General features: G+C 33.7%; 1 protein-coding gene across 5 annotated transcripts in view; it reads left to right on the top strand.

Moving 5' to 3' along the window:
- Positions 1-18182, top strand: part of LOC118181845 (uncharacterized) — a 430621-nt gene that overhangs the window by 303601 nt on the left and 108838 nt on the right. The window lies entirely within an intron of this gene.

Below are 18182 nucleotides of genomic sequence, written 5' to 3'. Positions count from 1 at the left end.
TCTTGCTTAAATGTTTATAGCAACTAGTTCCGAATAAAGTTACTTAAAAAAAGTCTAATTTGTATGCTGTGTTGTTTATAAAGGTTACCCAACTAAGCTCATCTTCTTCGATTCTCTTCCTAAAAAGTAACCATAAGCAATAACCATTTGTCGTAGGCTCATGGCTCCAGTTTACGACGGGATTCAAATAATACAGGCTTTCAAAATACGACAATATTTTGTCGCATGGCACTGTCTGTTGAAAGTGTGCTAAATTTAATCTACGATCCCTTAAACGATAAATTTAATCTACGAAAAATTAAATATTAGGAATTTTTATTCGAAACTTTAATTGCTTTTAACGGTATTTGTATATGGCACTGATTTAATTAATCCTATCTGAGTTCATTTTACCTTTGGAATATTTTTCTTCACTAAAACATTTTTTTCCTCCGGAGACCCCCAAAAATTTTTAAGTTTCATATTTTGTACTAAAAAGTATAAGATATCGCATGACCAAAATAACTGCCATTTTATGGTCTTGTTTAGTTAATATATTTCTTAAAATGGTAAAATATGTGCATGATAAACAGTCGTAGAGAGGTATCAGTCCTTCAGAAACTGTGAAGATAGCGCCAAAAACTGCTCTAAGAAGCTGAGGCTGTGCAATTGCAGTTGATTTCATTTTTGGCTAGGATATTAAAGTTGATAGTTTTCTCACGTTTCCCCTTCAGATGAGAGAGTTTTGCGGTAAAAAGAAACTATTTAATATTTAATTTTGTTTTTGTCATAACACCTAACCATTCCCAAAAATCTTAGCTATTTAATATTACTTTCAATATAAATAATGTAGTAACTGATGAGGAATAACTCTATTCTAGTCCAGTACTGGAAGTATCTTGAAACCCATTAGTATATTATTCTACACAGTAACACTTCTTGCGCATTTTACTTAATGTAGTAAGTTTGACTGATTATAAAAACGGATTTAATAAAGTTAAAATCAGTATGAACACATATTTATAACTGAAAATCATTTTCTTTAAAAGAAAGAATTATAAAAGTTAATAAGTTATTTAATATTGGTTTGCATTATATTTCCGTGTTGAGAAATATTGATATCGTTACAAAATTCTGCTTTTACTGTTAAAAGTCAAACCTTGACTTCAGCTTTTTTTGTATGTCTTGCGTATTTTTAAGCATATAATATTTCTTTTCGCTAACCTCAAAACCTATATTACACTTCTCTCGTGCTTCTTCTATAATTTAGAAATATATAAATGCATCATATGTAAACTGCAATATATACCATTGTATGAAAATGTTACATTGTATTATAAGGTATTTTCTCTTTTCTTTCTGCATGCCTTCTCGGTGTAACGGTAGCACACTCCGCGCGTATTCGGGAGCTCCAGGCTTGAGTCCCGGCGAAGGCATTGCGGATTTCTTTGATTTCCTTGTTTCGAAAAATTCTAAAATGACTCTACAGGATGTCCTAACTAAAACATGGTGGGTGATGATTCTTCACCACCAGGATTTGGCGATTAGATCCCCTAATCTCGTCGTCCTTATATAAGATATTTTCTCCCTCCTTTCTGAATGCCTTCGTGGTGTAACGGTAGCACACTCAGCGCGTATTCAAGAGGTTTGAGTTCGAATCCCGGCGAGGGCATTGCACATTTTGCACTTCTCCTGCTTCAAAATAACCTGATGTCTCTACAGTATCAGTACATATTCATAGAGTAAGTTGGCATTCGATGCTAAATAAATCAAAACTTATTTCCTTCCATCTACTTATTCTAATTAGTTCTTCATTGCTTTGCATTAGTTGCTATACTTTTTTTGGTTTAACTGAAGTGTTTTTGGTAAACTCTTGGCGGGTATCTTAAAAAACAAATTTTAATTCTGGAACGAGTTATCACCTTAAATTTAATTAAATAATTCGAATAACCCAAAGGCAATTAAAAGCCAATAGTGTCTGAAGCAGCTAAATTAAATTTAATGGTGTGTTTTTATTTTAGACAACTAGATTAGTGAGTAATCGCTTGAAATTTAGCAACATATTGCCCCTGGCCCAGCTTCATAAAACTTAAAGATTTATGTCTTAGACATTTTAGTTGGTAATTTGCTTAGTTATGTCTTCAGAAGTTAATTTCGGCATGAAAAATTATCGTTTAGGCAACTAAGTTAGGCTTTGCGAATTATCATCTTAGACAGTTAATACACCTGATAAGCCTAATTTAATAATTTTAAATGAACACACAAAGGTAAATTTAGAAGACAGAAGGAAAAGATGTCAAACATAAAATTTGCAAAGCAGGAACCTTGCGCTTGACGTAGAATTCAGTGATGACTGCGTTGATTTCGAGAGCAAACAGTTACAGGTCTGTCTTCAGCAGGAGCAAAGAAATGTGCAGCAAAGGGAATGCCATACTTCGGTAGCTAATCATAGTTGAAAATTTAATCATAATTTGAACTATGGGTCTCCAAACACTACCCAAGAAGTGTCTTACATTGGTGAACTGGAATTTTTTAAGCACATTCACAAAGATTTATCTTGTTTAGTTAATGACTTTAATTCCAATCCAGTCCTTCCTAATGCTTTGAAAATTATGTTAATTTAATTTTTCAATTTTCATTCCTATTTTTTTTGCCAAAAGATAGTGCTACATTCTTTTTATGGTTACTTCTTTAAAATATAAATGCATACATCTGATGAAGAAGGGCCTGTACCTGTTTGTCCTCGAAATCGACAGATCTTGACTAAAATCTACGCCAAACACAAGATTGTTACGTTACTAATTTTATAAATTTAGAACTTAGTTTATTAATACCCTATCATTTATCTCTAAAATAATTAAAAACAAAGCAACTATTGCAGAAGCAAAGCTATTATTATTATAATATTGGCGACTAATTTTTTTCTCCAATTTTGGCGATAAATCTTCAAAAATCGCCAAACTTGGTGATCATTCGGAGGCATTTTGTCCGGCGTTTTTATCTTCGTAATAAGTATTACAATTGAATAAATAAAATTGGTCACTATATTAGCTCTAACTGTAGCTGGCTCTCATATGCCTTCCAGAAATTTTGAGAGGCAGAAAGTACTAGAAATGTGTCGGCGGCCGGGTGAAAACTATATAAGGCCGGAGAGAGCATCTGCTCTGAGTTGTTGTTGTGAGTCGTCAGTTCAGAACGGTTTCGGAGTATTGAAAGCTTTGCCTTTTAAGTACTGTTCACACTGGGATTTATATGAGTAACGGAGACATCTGACACAACCGGCACTGCTCTAAAAGCAGTTTTTCTTCATAGTGGAGTGAGCTGAAAAATCTGAACTTCAGGTAAAGCGGAGCTACTCGACACATAGACCAGACTCCGCTAGTGCAGATAAATGAGTGTGTGAATGGCCTTTTAGGTGCGCTACCTTTTAGGTGTGTAACTACTGCTTGTACTCTGTGTTACTGTGAATACCTGCACGAGTATTTCTGTGGAATGTTTCATAACTCTGAAGTATTTCTTTTGATAAAATAAATTTTATCAACCTATCATCTGGTTTGTGTGCATTCAGTCTATTACAAACCCGTGCGCATGTAGCAATAATTCTCGTTTTATATAATCAAGTTTTAAAATTTTTCTAATCAAATCTGAAAGCAACAGTAAGAAATTAATTTATTTTAATATTCAGTTCATATTCACTTGCTCTTATTCAATTAAAATATTTATTAGTGTTTTGTCAGAGCATTCGTGTCTTATTTTGAAATCCGTGAAATCTTAAATTTATTCATTAAACGTAAATTTTATTTATTACTTTAAGTAATGTTTATTTTTTTATTACAAATGCCCAGAAGGTTGGCTATGACGCCATTAGATCTATAGCCTTCCAATATTTCTGAACTTTACCATTTAAAAACACAAGTGCAGAGCATGAGCCAAGATGAGTATAAAAAAATTGATATTGTCCGCACAGAGAACATAAGGAAGAGTCACAAAGCGCAAGACAGTGCAACTATGCAGAAAAACAGTCATGGCCTGTAGTAATGTGGAAAAGTGCCACAGCTGCACTTCTAGGAAAATCTGAGATCAACTGTGTATCTTTAAGTAGTCCCCATGGCTTACCGGCAGAGTCGAGTCACACAGTGCTCTCTGCTTTATCCTGGAGGCATATCTTCTTTTTATCAGTAGTTTGACTGAATTAAATAAGAGGCTTTCTAAAGGTCTCTGGAGAGCCCTTGCGCCCTTTTTGAAGAAAATGGCGGCAGCCTCGTTCCCAGGTATCCGCAGTGTGCGGACATCCACTGGAAAGAAACAGAGATTGTCGTTAAGAGCTCTTTTCACTCCATTATACGGATATTATCCATGTATTGTCTATTTTCAAGAGATTTAAGAGCAGACAGGGAGTCTGACAAAATCACCGCTCTGCAGAATAGGAGGAGCAGATATCCAGTTGCTTTAATGCAATATAAATAGCCTCGATTTCGCCATAATAATTGGTGGAATGAGCGCCTGTTGGTGCATAGCATGAAAAAAAATCACAACACACACCGTCTCCCGCTATGTCTTCATCGTTAAACGTTTATATATCTGTGCAGACATGTAACGATGTTTCTCTATGGTATTTGTTTTCATTAGTAGATAGAGAAATGGCAAGAACATGTTGTTCGCTCATATGACTGTTATTAACCTGCATATCCAGCTTCAGCAACACCGAGGTCTCTCCATATCCCAAAGGTCAAACAGGCCAACAGAGAAGTTGAGGACTGAGGTAGACATTCATATCAGTGGCTGCCGAATAAGCTTATTGTATAAAACCTTTTTTAGTTTTAACATTTCTCTCTGCGTTGGTATCGCAATCCCTCCGAAAGGTATTGTTGGGCAGGTGAATCAGCTTTTCATAAAGAAGGACTGCATCTCTTTCAATTATGTTTCTTAGTGGAGGGTGAGATAAATATTGCATTGCTAGTATAGAAGTGGTTCTTACAGTACCCGTAATAATACGGAGAGCTTGGTTTCGAACAGTTTCAAGTTTTTGAATAGTACTAGTAGCAGCAGAGGCCAGAGCTTCGTTACAATAACTGAAGATTGGCTGAATGAAAAACTTGAAGGTGGTATTCAGAGTGCCTCGGCTGCAACCCCATTTGTAACCATCAGCCACCCTTTCAAGAACAGGAAGTTTTTTTAGCAATTTTTTCACATACATAATCAACATATGTGTTCTAACTCAACTAAGAATAAAGAATGCATCCTAAATACTTAATACTTTCTGCTCTTTGAATTGCCGTATCTTGTAATTTAAGGTTAGGTACGAAAGGAAGCCTACTAGGAGCAGGTGGTTTCTGATTTGTTGACAGACGTGGCCCTGTCAGAACACCAAAAACTGAGTTGCTGAAGGGCTTTATTAAGTGTAGCGTTTAGCCTGTCCGGGGTGTTCTTTGACTTGCTCTCCCACATTGTTGGGTCATCAGCAAACAGAGCAGTTTTTATCCCGGGAATGCTTTCCAAAGAATTAGTTAGATCGTTATTATAAATATTAAAGAGTATAGGGCTCAAAACAGAGCCTTGAGAAAACCTATATTCCATTTGTACTTAAAGTAATGTTCTTCTGTGGTTTAATGATCTAAGGATTTCAGTTAGGCATACTGATTTTACTGTCTGAAAGGCCTAGTCAATTCATATATTCAGATATTCTCATTAATCAGTAATCTGTATTATTTCATGCAAATCTAGAAAAATTGGTTGTAAGAAAATAAAAAGCACAATAACCGCACTACATATGCTTTTTCAAAAATCTCAGAAGGTTGACACTATTTCTAACAAATGTTAAGAAAAATAAAGAAGACTGTATATAGGTCACTAAATGATTGTTGTTAAGTCAGCATTATATTAGCAAATTTTTTCAGCCCTGTATGCTAACTGCTCTTGCATACTATTTATACTTTTTAAGGTAACAAACTTTTTTTTTATTTTTCTCGAAAAATAAATGTTTATAAAATTGCTCATACTATAGAAGTCTATTAGCGTTTACTTAGAAAACAGAACTTTTATTTATAATAAATCTGCAACAGTATCCTGGAATTGTATTGACTAGAAATTATCTGAGCCATGACAATCACAATATTATCAATCGAAATCCTGCTAATCCTTGCCCTCTAATCCTGCTAATCCTTGTCATGAAGGATTAAGTTTTAATTTTATCATAGTCTCTATCAACCACTGGCCCGAGTGAAAAAAAGTAACGCATCAAATCACAAACGACTTTCTCCTTCCTTATCACATGCCTTCATTGTGTAATTGGATACACATGCGGTTTGTGATAGGGAGATCCGGAGTTCGAATCACAGTGAAGAGATTGCATATTCTTCACGTTTCTGATTCGACAAATTCCTGAATTGCTTTATAAAATTGATATTTAGCAGTTTATTGTTGTCTTATATGTAGTGAACTAAACTGATTTTCGTAATATGCGAAACAAATAATATATAACTTTGATAGAGATGCTAAAACGTAAAAGAAAACCTCCAATTTCTCATTAAATAAAGCAACTGCAATAACTGTATTATAATTAAAAATCCAAGATCCTACAGACAACGACAACTATATGCTGTACCTACGTCGTGCAGCACTGCAATTGCAGGACAACTAAATATTGCGTAACGCACCATTAACTGATTAAACCACATTCGCTTAGCAGATTAAAGTTAGAGAGATACAAGGTCACGTGTTACTGTTAGGTTCCTTTTCCCAAAGTATAATTCTAATGTAATTATTAGAGAATGTTTATTAAAAGATTCAATGCATCATTTAGTGCATAACATTAAATTAACACATAATATGCATAGAACCCAGACCAAAATTTCCTGTAACACAGACGAAGGTAAAGCATCTCTATAACGTTCACGTGACTTAAATTAAAATAGTTTAAATTCCTTCCCCATGCTTACGAACTATGCTCTTCCGTGAGCTACTTGTCAGCGTATATACTGTAGTAAAGGACATTCGTGATAACACGCAGAAGGGAAACTTCACCTACCCTAGATGTACAGAAGTTGATATATGTCCTGCTTAGGTGAAGTATTTCCTAGTTTTCTTCCATGAGCAACATGCAATTCTTAAATATAATTCCAAATGAAATAGAATGAAAGAAACGAGCACGCAACAAAAATGATTGTTTGTATTATAGTATTCATTTCTTTGCAGAAATTTTAGGCCGAGAATATTTCGCTTTCTAACATTGCAGTTGTGAAAAATATGAAGGTAACTCTGCCGAAACAATTTTCTGCCACTGGCTATTAGTTGATAAATGATTGCGAAGCTATTGAGGATTGGTGCATAGTTTAAAAGCTGCAGACATTATTTTTAATTAAATATAGCTTTTTCATTAAAGCACATCCTTCTCACTCAAGGAATCGAAACTCTTTAGCGCATTGAAATTCTTTGATTCGAAAGAGTTTAAGTACTACAGAAACAATCTTAAAAGCAATTATACTTTATGATTTACGATTCAATGTGTTTTGTTCCAGATTTTCATTCGCTGCCTAATTTTCTTGCAAAAGCTACTTCTGCCCTTAAACAAACAATCTCTTTTGTCACGTATTCTGTCAGATGTAATATTAAGGACACTTATGCTTTTAAATAAGTTAAATACTCGTACCAAGATATAGGTCAGATTTTACTGTCGATGATTAAATAATTCAACAAAGCTAAATGCTACACATAAGTGAAACATGTACTGTGTCAGACAGAAAACACATTTTTTATAAAATCGCGCTATTGAAATGTGAAATCTTCTACTTTTATAACTTGAATAAAAATATATACTCAACAGCCGTTTCTGTCAAATTAATAACATCAATTCGCCAAACTCTTGCGTTAGATTCTCCTTTTTGATAACTTACAATAAAGTGAAACCTAACCAGAAATTCAGAATGAAATGTCCCGTGTTTAAGATTCTCGGTAAAACTTCCGTACCTGCATAAATCAAACTTAAAATCACCTTTTAATTAAAGCAGGTTTCTGTACTCAAGGGTAATTAACCAATAATAAGGTACAAGAACTGTTAAGAAATACAGAAGCATAAAATTTACTTTTTATGGTTAATAGTTTAGTAACCGGAGTTTTCATGTATAAAAGTATTATTCTGTGGCATCCTTTCACGTTTGTATATGAAACGTATCTTAAGGCGGTTTTTCTCTAGTTCACATTTTGAATCCTTATATTTGATCCTTATCTTTAAAAGGTAATTCTCCACTTTTTAATAAACACTGTAAGTGAATAATTATGTAACTGTACCATTCATTTATATAAATTATAGGGTTCCTCACTTTGTAAATGTTACGTTACTGTTGAACGTGAAGAACCGATAAGAGAGTAATCGCTTGAGTTCGTGTGACAAGAAACAACAAGATGGAAGGGTAAATAACTCTTTATTATTTAAATAAGTTTTAATAGAACTCAGTCTTGGAGTGTACAATAAAAGTCGACACTTGGCCTTAAACTTAAGAGGCTAAGAAGTAAACTAAAACCAATTTTAACGAAAGAGATATAGCCGAAGCTATCAAGATTCTTACCGAGTTGGCCCCTTAACGCTAATTGACTGCGAAGTGATCAAGGGCCTAAGTACGTCCGAGCGTAATAATAGCTTACGAGAGAGAAGCCTAAAAAGGCGGACGTTTGCAGACAGGATACCTTGTAACTCTCTCGTTAAGACCGAAGAACTTAGCGGTTTAAATACCGCTCCTCCTCATTATGTATTCAGATGTGATTCCAAAACTAATTTCTGGCCGGAAGTAGTAAGTTGAAGTTAAGAATTGACAGGAAAGAAGTTTAACTCAAAATTTTACTGTTAATAAAATTAACATAATCTTTACAAAATATTATTGTTTTATTCCTTTTGTATGTGAAAAGTATCTCAATGTAGCTCATTTTATTTCACATTGTTGAATACGTGTATACGGTAGTTCTTCACTTTTCAATAAATAAACTATCCAGCTTCGGCTAAAGCAAAATTTCATAAGTTCTATGTACATCTGAAAAGAAAATGTGTAAACACAGTTCAGTGTAAATGAAATCAATTCATTTTTTCCAAGCCACAACCAATTCGTAAATAATTTTTTGTTGCCAAACTAGGAAACAAAAACTTTTGACATTTCAGATCAATATGTATACGTATGATGTCATGATTTAAAGTATTATAACAACATTTTCTCAATATCAATGTTGCTTAACAAATAAATCATAAGCTCGAAAATCTCTGCCGACACTTTTTAAAAACACCAACATTTATTTTCATGCAATTTCTAATTCTACAAAATCTTAAATGCAACTATCAAACAGAAAAGCAGACGTAGACGTAATGATGCATCTGGGCACGTGATCCTCGTGACAGACGAATTCTTTAGAGTTGACACAGAAAGGCAGTGTGTCGCCACAATCAATAAAAAAATTAACATGGCAATAGCATATTGTGTCAATCATGGAGGTTATAACTTCCATGGATTCAATTATCCTAACCTGAAACAAAAAAGTTGCCAACAGCAGCTATTTATTTAAAATGCTGGCATTACGATACATTTTCGACATGCAATGACGTCACATGCAATCGCGTGGTTTCTTCAACATCAGAATATGATCTTATATAATAATAATATGTTTAACGTTTGTTAAAGCAATTTTTATTTCATATTTTGTAAAACTTACGAATTTTTGATTAACAAACTCTACGATTTGAAAGCGAGCAATGGCAACGCTTTTTGAAATAAAGCATTTTTATCTCCAGCGCGCGAGGCTGTTGCCACTCGAAAAAATGAGTTCGAAAATTAGCGTTTACAGAGTTTTTAATTAATATCACGGCTGATTAATGTACGAAGATGAGAGTGATCCAAATGGCTTCCCATGAGTTTCTGGAATCCGGGAAATACCTCTCTCGAAACAACACCCCGCCGTTTCGGAAGAGATGATGTCACAAACAGACAGACTCGTACAGATTTTAAGAGTATAGATTCTAAATATCTTTACTGTATTACCATTTTTAGTGAAATTAAATATTTATTTTAATAAGGAGGTCACGCAAAAGAAAGGAAGGGCATTACCAAAATTTTCTATGATTAAAGGCCTGTGAGTCACAAAAAGTTTGAAAAAACTTATACTAGGGTATTTTTTGTTTTAAAGCATTTACTTAGTGTTTTAATCTAAAGCATGCTTGCAGTCAGAATGTGGGAATCAAAACACAGTACCAGCAGTACAACGTAAAGTTAACGTTTTCTTGACTTTTTCTATTGCACTTGTTATCTTCATTACTCGTTGATAAGCATATGAATCGAAGTGGAAAATGAATCTAGAAACCAAATAAAAGTATAAAATTTTTATTTTAAATCTTTACAAGCTAACAAAATACTTAGATTTTGAGTCTCTATGAAATCCTTTTAAACATTTTATTTAAATCACCCTACTTGTATATCTTGCATAACTACAGTCTAAAAGTGTAACTTTCAGCAGTTAAACCAGTAATTTCTATATAAACAAAACATTTCATATTACATAGGATAAAGGTTTTAGTAAACCGAAAAATACTTTGAACAACAGATCGTTTTACTAGATACATAATAGGCAGGGAAGACTGAAATTTTTATTCTCTATAGTTTATGCTGCAACTTCCATGTAACAAGAAATTTTGTCAGATGTTCTTGAATCAAACACACAAATAACTCGTCTGTATAGTAGCAAATGTCATGTAACAGAACTTCTTTTGAAGCGGCTGAGTTACTCTTGAAATTCTCTCTCAGGTATCTTGAACTTTATTTCAATACGCAACTCTCAACTGAAGCTAATATTTACGTTTCTGTTATTACAGAATATCATTTTTAAGTAAAGATATGATTCAATTTATTAAAGTAATCAGTAATGTTTCATTCTGAAAATTTATTGAAAAGTGTAAACTATCATTTTAATGAAAAACAGCATATGGGAACTAAGGCGAAATTCTTTGACAAATGCATAAAGTAAGTATAAATAACTAGATATGGTGAAATTTCCTTTTGGCTCTTACAGGCGTCAGCAAAATAAATTTTAAAAAAATCTGATGTCTGTACCACATGACTTCCTTGTACGGAATATTAAATTATACGCATTTTTTCCTGCATTTCATTTAAACTTATTGAAATTAATTAAGTCTACTTCTTCGAGAGCGCATAAACCACAATAGAATAAATGCGCTTTTTAAAATTCACTATATTTATTTACCATAGCGATACTCTGGCGCTAGGTTCATTTAACAGTGGTACATCTCCATCATTTTATAACTCAGAATGCAAAAAACGTTATGTCACCTGAAGAATTATCTAATCGTTGCCTCATGTTCTATTCATATACTATAAAAAATTTAAAAGGATGTATAAAAGAAGTTAAACAAATAAAAAATAAACAGTTTTTCACAGACGATTCAGCGCTACTTACCTAATGCGCATGCGCTACTCCTAACCATTCTCTTCTGTCCGAAACAGACTGGCTACAGTATTTCATGCTAACATGAAGCACGTATTTCCTCGAATTTCATTAGAGATATACTATTTCTCATTCAATTCTCATTTCGCGGCAATGAAAAATAATAAAAACAGAAAATATCTTCATAAAACATTTAAAGATACTGTAAAACATAAAACACCAAATACAGTTAATTTTTTTTTTTAATTACAATTAAAATTACAGTTTCTACGGAAAAAACAAGCAATTCGGCCAGCAGGTAAGAAGGCATAATTTTCGGTGCAGCAAACTGAAAGTTTACTTTTGGTCTCACTCGGCAAAAAGGCACTGAAGACTAGAAAGACTTAATTTGTTGTGGACGCTATGCTGAGTCAACATATGGGATAATTTAATAACTTAAATTATAATTCTAGAATGGATTAAGCATAATTTAATTCACAATAATAAAAGCAGACTTTGTTGTTGCGAAGCTTAGCTTCTCTATGTTAGCAAAAAATCCACTATTTTGCTAGGTTTCAAATGTAAACAAATATGGCAGCTATGGCAGAAAATTAGGCTTAAACAACTTTTAAACCGTTGATCATCTACAACTATAACATGCAAGTTAACTAAAGACATAAAACCGGAAGATAACCGGAAGATAAAAACATCACATTCAATCACTTGTTTGCAAATCAAAATTTTGCAAATTGCGCAAAAATTGCACAATTTGCAAACATGTAAGAATAGAGAAACTGAGCTCACTGAGCCGAGTAACAAAGTGGATATATATATATTTATATACTTTTGCTGCGGCCGATTGCAAGCAAAATAGAAGGTGCACATCTACATGTTATAGCAGTCCTATATACAAAATTTCAACTTTCTGAGGCTACCCGTTCTTGAGTTATGCGAGATACATACATACATATGTTCAGACGCGGCGAAAAAATGTCTTCAGAAACCGTTTTAACATTTCAACCAAAAACGTTGTATGCAGTCTATTTAGTCCTAAAGGAGTATACGGGTAAAATTTTGTAAAATGCGCCGCCAGAGCTTTTAAAATTGCGACTAAGCGAGCATTGCAGTGAAGCACGATAATGAGTAGAAGGTTTTGTATTATGGCTGTATACATGGTTTCCTGAATATACACAATGTTCTTGAATATATACGGATAAATGAGATAAATATCTATAAACACAAGTCCTATATACAAAAATATTTACAAATTTTCTTATTTCTTAGCTTCGTGAAATTGTTCAAAGCAAGTCACACCTTTTTGATGGAAGCACAAACCAACTACGGTTAAAATAATTAAATACGATTAATATTAACAATAAAGGAAAAATAAGCCTATAATATATACATACACGAAAAATATTTACACAATTATTGAAAATAAACGCGAATGAAACTAAAAAGCGACAGCAAAAATTTCGCGCAGGTCTAAGTAAAGATGAGTCAAGCTACTAATAAAATTCCCGCTTAAAAAAACTATTCCCAAAAATTTTGAGATGCCAATTTTAGGGCTTTCATAACACAAAACATACCTCATCCCTCAATACTGCTTTGTTCAAATTCATCCCCCCCCAAAAAAACGTAAACAGAAAACATAAACAACGGATGTTCTCTCCTAAGCACGGATGTTCTGATTCGTAACAGCATGAGATCCCTAAAGGCGCAGTGTTCCCGCTAATGGAATGCCCGGTTTTATTCAATGATTCTGCGTATGGTTTTTGTATGAAAGATTTAAAAAAAATATAGAACAAATAATTTGGAGTACAGCCAGCAAAATTATGCCTAATTTTTTCCCAAATGAAATTTTTTATATCATTAAAAAAATAGAGAAAATTACTTGAAAAAAGTGAATTTTAATAACACATAATAAATGAAAATTCTGTGTCTCCTTGTGATATGCTGCTATCTAATGTTTAAAAAGAAAAGTTCAAAGTATATTATAAAGGCATTTTTATCTATTTACAGTTGAATTTAAAGGTTTCAGAAGCGATTCAATTTGGGTGTTCCATGTAGTGGAACACTGAGCCACAAAGGGTTAAATCAGTGTTATAATTTTTTTGGGGGGAACAGCCTTTTATTCTGGTTTTACTTACAGATGCCATGCAAAAGCATCTTTAAATTGCGTTCGATAGAGGTCAAAATGGATATTTTCGTTGAAATATGATACCCGTAATTTTTCGCGATTACAATGCTTCCTGTTTACTTCGTACAAGGAAGTAAAAACACTCCAGTCTGAAATGCAGATTGCATAGGCAACAAAGATATGATACAAACTAGATTGCCTTAAAAAACAGAGTTTGCCGTTTATAAAAATGCTTCATTATGACTGACTTCAGGAAATTCAATGTTAGGGCATCATGTAATACCAAAGTAATAGAACATAATGTGATAAATCATATGATACCTAATATTACAACAATAATAATGTAATAAAAATATTACAACATAATATGAACACTGCATTCTAAATACTGCCAAATCATATCGTTTTCTTTTAAAATCCAAACACTTTTCTTTGCACATTGTTAGAGGATTCTTATCTTGGTTTCCTGGACGTATTACTGTGATTTCCTTTTGGATTGTGTCTTAAGCTCACGGTGTTGTGTAACAAATTCAATTAATTAGGTAATTTACGACTGATCGAAAATTAATATTTATATTCTAAATTATGTTACACAACTTGTATTTTATTTAATCTCTGTGTGACTTTGTTTAACTTTAATTGGAGTTTTGGTACTTAAGATTTGTGCGTTCATTCCACTCGCTATTCGGCGAACGCGCAGACAAGACGTTGGAATCAGGTATTTTACCTACGTAATATTTTTGATTTTATGTTACTTAACTTTACCTATTCATAACTTATCCCACTGAAAGCAGAAAAATTAACTCTTCAAATTAAAACTACTTGCAAGTCAATAGCTGTAATAGATTTTTAGTTAATGAAGTTTATTTAACTAATTTTTGCATTCTTGGCCGTTTTGGTGTGAATAGGCGAAAGAACACAGAAAAACACAGATTTTAGCAAGATCTTATCTCTCCTGCTTTCACTGATAAGAAATTTCCGGTAGTGTGAGTATAGGTTTGCAATTTCTACCGTCGCAGATGTTTTGGTTTGGCGGTCTTTTGGCGATGCGTGAATTTGTGGTTAATTTAACGCCCTGGGAAAAGGAGAAATTTTACAGCGTGTAAGGCAGTGGGTGAAAAAAACTAGTTTTGTCACAATTTCAAGCGTATATTGGCGATTGGGGTAAACTACTTAACAAAACCGGAATGTATTCAGATGCAACTCACTTTATGCTCGACTTTACTTCCTCTACTTCAGCTTCAGTTTGTTATGTGCGATCAGATGTAGCTCCCACATTTGGGGTGCTAAAAATGTTAGCGACGACGTTTATGATGCTGCAGCTGTTTATGATTCCTGAGGCTTTTGATGCTGCAGAATTTCCTTTACACCTTCAATCACGCTCCGAGAGTAGCGATTTCGCTTTCAAAGATTAATTCAATACGTCGTCCCTTTTGGAACTCAGCCTTACTTTAATTTGCCTTTTTTGTCGTTTTTGCCACCGAAATAAAAGATGTCAGCAAGGTTCTCAATACTTTTGTGTTAGAGGAGGGGTCCGTCATCTTCTTCAGGCTGCTGTCCCAGCCAAGGTTTCCTGGTTGGCCATGTTAATATTTCCATCTAATGAGGGAGACTGCGGAGTGATTCTTCATCTTTTATCAACAATTCCAGCCATGGAGGAACTTCCTGAAAAATAAATAACATCTGATAATCACCATCATAATAATTAACACCATCTGATTGTTGCTTCTCCTTGTTTCCTACTTGGATCTCGGAGGGAGGCGACCTTGTTTCTCACCTTCAGTCTCAGTCGGTTCTGATGACATATTTATAACTTTTCCAAAGATGCAGATAAGTTTTAAAATTTTATTTTTTTGTTTGTTTAGTAATCACTCAGTAATAGTAATTAAGCTTCCAACCATATTAAGGTAAAAAATTTATTCTTTACTAAGTTAGGGGAATTTTTGAATTTTTCTGAGTCGATCTGATCTGTTTAAGGAAATGATTTCCTTACTGGTAATAGTTTTGATATGAAATGTGCAATCTATAAAAATCAACTAGAGCAATATTTAGGTTATAAGGTATTTCTCCTACTTCCCTAGCGTGCCTTCGTGGTGTAACGGTAGCACGCTGGGTCGGTATTCCAGAGGTCCGTGGTTTGATTCCCGGCGAAGGCGTTTGCTATTTTTCGTCTTGTCTGCTTTCAGAAAAATACCTAATGACTCTACAAGTGGCGCCCGAACTATAAGGGTTGTGGATGACCATTCTCCGCGCCCAGGATTTGGCGACTAGGTCCCCTAAAACCCTAATCGCCCTTTAAAAAGGGGAGTATATAAGGTATTTCTCCCACTTCCCTAGCGTGCCTTCGTGGTGTAACTGTAGCACGCTGGGCCGGTAGAGGTCCGTGGTTCGATACCCGGCGAAGGCGGTTGCTAATTTTTCATCTGTCTTGCTTCCAATTAACCTAATGATTCTACAAGGTTAAGGTAATCTATGGTTGTAAATAGGGAATTTTTCACCAAATCTAGTATAAAACTGTTAAGGGAATCATAATGTATGCAGAAGGAAATAATTATTAATATTTAATCTCCCCGGGGACATTTCTTTTAATTTATCATGGTATCCATTGTTTTTGATAATTGCTAACCTTCCACTTTAAAACTAATTTTTTTGGAGGAAAATTTAAATTTTTTTGCTGCGTCCTCTAAAGGCACCACATAACAAAGGTAGTCTTCAGCTTACATTTTAAGGTCATTTTTGGATGCCCCTCGGAGGAAAAAAATCACGGAGTATGATGTCTGGTAAGTCAAACATCACTTGATTATATAAACAACCGTGAAAAGAGTTTGTCAAAGCATTTTTTGTTTTCCCACACAGGGTAAAGTGCAGGAGGATTATATGCCCCTTAAGAACTTCTGTGGATGCTTTCATCGCATATCATTATTGCTGGATTGCTTCGTGTAACCAATAAAAATAGAAACGTTTTGCACTAATGATATTATGCGATACAGAAAGCTCTTTCAGCTTGTGTAATGAAAATGCATCCTGTAACTTTGATTTCTTTTTTGATTTTTCTTTTGCATCTTAAGGAAATTTCTCTGCCAGATAAGATATTATTCGAAAGGGTACATAAAAGTTTGGTAAACTAGCAGAACATTCAAGTTCATAATCCTGTGTACTCTTGTAATCATCTCTGTACTATTCAGCAACGATTATTTTAATGGTTACCCATTGGATATCCCCAAAGTATTACAACCGGAGAATTTTCAAAAGATATAGCGTTGAATTATTAATTTAGCTATGTCGTCTTTATCTACGACTGATATACGTTTTTATCGGCGAGTGATATATGATGTTTTTATCTGCGTCGTTGTCTTTATCTACCAGTAATAATGTTACTGTAATATTATCAACTAGGAGATTATGTTTAAGCTTTAGTCAAATGTAACATATTTTTTTTTGTCATAAATAATTTTTGCCCCATTTACGCTTACCACTGCTAATGAGGTTATGAAACATCCATTTTGGATTCTAAGTGTGCTATAATATGCAAGAAATGTATCGGTTGAAAAAGCTTTCTTTTTGCTCTTTTAAACAAATAACATTATTTTAAACTTAAAAATATTAAAAACTTATCGGTATGATACATTTTTTAAAATAAATCTGCAACAAAAGAGCATTATTTTGAATTGAAAATATATCAAAGTAATATAATTTTAAAGATATAATTGTATATAAAATCTGAGAGAATTAAAACAGACATTTAAAATTGAACATAATACTGAAATTACGTATGGAAAATGACAACTTTACTAGTGAATAATATGGTGCGTGAAAAAGAGTGTAACTAACAAGCAAAACGATACCGAAACCTAAAAAAAAAGGAAATTCTTCTGTATTTTAAAATTCGTCAGAATTACCGTATTTACCAGAGTATAAGATGCAACGGATTGTAAGACGCAACACCCTTTTTTATACACGTTTTTGAAGGATAAAACTTTATTACTACTCATTATAATGAATTTTCAATATTTTAAATAAAACGTAATACAAACACAAAGTAATACTTACTGCAAATACCCAATCTATGAGTTGCTTTTTTTAGATCCTCTTCCTGATTTCACCAATTCATTACCATTTTCTCAGATGGAGGTGGCCCGAAATGCCTCTCTGCAGCCTTGTTTCCGTGTTCTTCAGCATACGCAATCAGAGCCGGATTTTAGATTTGACGAGATGCTGAGCCATTTGAGATACGGTGCCCTTTATAAGGGATGTAAGTCATTTTTTTATATGGGCTATGGTACAATTTTTGGTGATGGCCCCAAGAAAGTGGGGTCCCTAAGCAACAGCTTATGCAACCTTATACATAAATCCAGCACTGTATGCAATCACGCGTAGCTTGTATGCTATGTTATAGCAATGCCGACGTTGTTTTTAAGCCATAACTTTCCAAAAAATTTAAGAAAACTGAAGAGTATAAATTTCACACACTTAAAAGTCGCTCACAAAAACTGGAAAGTTTAAACGAACCCAGCTGTGATCGTCCATAATAGCGCATGCGCATTCACTAAACTGTAATATTCTTACACTCCGCAAGGAAAGAAGAACAAATCGCATAACTCCGGATAGAGGAAATTTCCAGAAATGAATGTAATCAAAAACTGAGTAT

This window comes from Stegodyphus dumicola, chromosome 6 (assembly GCF_044657685.1).
Source record: "Stegodyphus dumicola isolate Sdum_Otavi_A_Nest chromosome 6, ASM4465768v1".
Taxonomy (NCBI): Eukaryota; Metazoa; Arthropoda; class Arachnida; order Araneae; family Eresidae; genus Stegodyphus; species Stegodyphus dumicola.
The sequence above is the reverse complement of the archived record's forward strand: the minus strand, read 5'-3'. Positions and strand labels throughout refer to the sequence as shown.